This window comes from Penaeus chinensis, chromosome 38 (assembly GCF_019202785.1).
Source record: "Penaeus chinensis breed Huanghai No. 1 chromosome 38, ASM1920278v2, whole genome shotgun sequence".
Lineage (NCBI taxonomy): Eukaryota > Metazoa > Arthropoda > Malacostraca > Decapoda > Penaeidae > Penaeus > Penaeus chinensis.
In genome coordinates, this window is record NC_061856.1 from 20,111,417 (window position 1) to 20,113,916 (window position 2,500).

Here is a 2,500-nt window from a genome sequence, read left to right on the forward strand (position 1 = left end):
AAGAAAAGAAAAGAAAAGAAAAAGAAAAAGAAAAATAAAAAGAAAAAAAAGAAAAGAAAAAAAAATAAAAGAAAAGAAAAGAAAAGAAAAAAAGAAAAGAAAAGAAAAGAAAAAAAGAAAAGAAAAGAAAAAGAAAATAAAAGAAAAGAAAAAAGAAAAATTAAATAGAAAAAAAAGAAAAGAAAAGAAAAGAAAAAGAAAAAAAAGAAGAGAAAAAAAAAATCGCTCTGGAGATCAATGGCAATGCGCCAATTTTGAGTGCAGGAGTTCGGTTTATCAAGCCGAATCACTGGCTCATAGTGCTTCGGCGCACCGCCGCGGCGTACAGCCAGACATCACAGATCAAGTGGTTTGTTTTGATGCCACACGGCGTGACCCATTGGGTATACCAGTAATTTACTAGTTGATGAGCAGTGCGGCCTAAGAGTGGGACTCCAAACTCTCTATCAACTAGATCAACTGGAAAGTCATATTCAAGAGGCAATTGCCAAAAAAGATTTTTTGATTTCAGTATTTTTAGATATAGAAAAAGCCCTACAACATAACCGAAAACTTTATGCTTTTGGATTACATGGAAAATTTTTGTCCAGGCAAACGGGGTTCCACAGGGAAGTGTCTTGTCACCAATATTATTTTCATGTATGATCAATGACATCTTACCAGCTCCTGCTCAGAATCTTAACCCCTTCCCGAGGGGTCACGCCTATAGGCGTCATAACAATACGCTCGAAATGTGGTATGTGGCTGTCCGAGGCAGTGATTCGGCTTGATGTACCAAATTCACGCGCTTAAAGTAGGCACGTTGTCATTTTTCGCCAGAGCGTAGAGTTTTTTTTAGTTTTCTACACCTGTCATCTATGGGTTAAATACTCACTGTATGCTGATGATTGTGCATTATGGCATTCCAGCAGTAATACAAAGTTCTTGGCAAATCGCACCCAAATGGTAATGGATGTGATTCATAACTGGGGCCTCCAGTGGGGTTTTAAGTTTTCCACAAGAAAGAGTATTGGAGTCATTTTTTCACATAGGAGGAAGCCCAACATCAGGCTAAGTCTAGACAACCACCCTATACCTATTCAAAATTCTGCTAAATTTCTTGGTCAACTCTTTGATCATAGACTCAATTGGAAAGACTACATTGGTCAGTTAAAAAATAAATGTCAAAGAGCACTAAATTTATTAAAGTGCATTTCTGATAATAGATGGGGCGCTGATAGAAAATCTTTACTAATGATATATAAAGCCCTGATTAGGTCTAAGGTAGATTATGGGTCAATCGTGTATGGCTCGGCATCGAAAACAAGTTTGAAGGGTTTAGATGCTGTGCACAAGGCTTGTTTGTGTGTGTGTCTTGGAGCCCTGAAATGTACTCAGATTAAGCGTCTTGAGGTGGGGTCAGGAGTACCTCCCCTCCGACTCAGACGCGGCCAGTTACGTTTGCCGCAAAGGTGGCTCAAGATGGAATGGCAATGGAGGCATCAGGTCATTTGCCACACGACTCCACGACCTCGTTGAGAAAGTTCTCTACCATCGATACCCTGGTTCATTCAAATATATTGAAGCCTGGCTTCCATCAGCCTAGGCCATGGCGCTGGAGGTGGAGGTACGTCAGAAGTTCAGAGAGATCCTTATTAAACATCTTTTTTTCATATATATACCGACCGCTCCAAGACAAATGAGGGTGTGGATGCGGGTGTATGGTCGATTGAATGCAAATTGAAGTTCAGACTGCTGAATCATACATTGGTCTTCCTTGCTGAACTTTTTTCTATTGATAAATGTATAGATTTTGCACTGGACGACTCACGATAGAATAGTTATTATTTCAGATTCATTAAGTTCACTTAAAACCATAAAATCATTAAAAAACACTAAAAATGAATTACTGGGCAATAACATTCGTAAGCTAGATGGTGCCAACAAATCAATCAAGCTAATATGGGTACCAGGCCACTCTGGTGTCCATGGCAATGAGCAGGCTAACAAATTAGCCAAGTCAACTGGTGATCTGGACATTAACATAGTTCGTACAGATCTCAGGTGTTTTGTGTCTCTTATAAAAGTGAGTGGACCAACCCAGAAATAAACAACAAAAACAAAACAATAATAGAAACGTGAGACACAGCCCACAGAAATAACAGAAGAGAGGGGGTGGTGCTGACACACCTGAAAGTCAGTGCCACAAGACTAACCCACCTCACTCCATATATTGAAAAAAAAAAAATTCCTCAACAGAGCCCCCACTGCACAAATCACATGACAATAGCCCATCTTTTAATAATTAAAAATACACCCTTTACCACATCTTTATCAGACAATGAATATAAAGTAATAACTTTTCTAAGGGAGACAAAACTTAATGACCCTATATAGATTGACATAATGAATAGGATCCATTGGCTTAATAACCTTGGCCACATGCCATTGGTTGAAAGCCAAGAAATACAACAAAGAAGAAGATCGGTGGTGTTATTGTTATTATAAACATTAGAATTAC

At 38.6% G+C, this 2,500-nt stretch overlaps 1 protein-coding gene across 2 annotated transcripts in view; it reads right to left on the bottom strand.

Annotated features, from left to right (window-relative positions):
• Nucleotides 1–2,500, bottom strand: part of LOC125046110 (phosphatidylserine synthase-like) — a 75,316-nt gene that overhangs the window by 20,908 nt on the left and 51,908 nt on the right. The window lies entirely within an intron of this gene.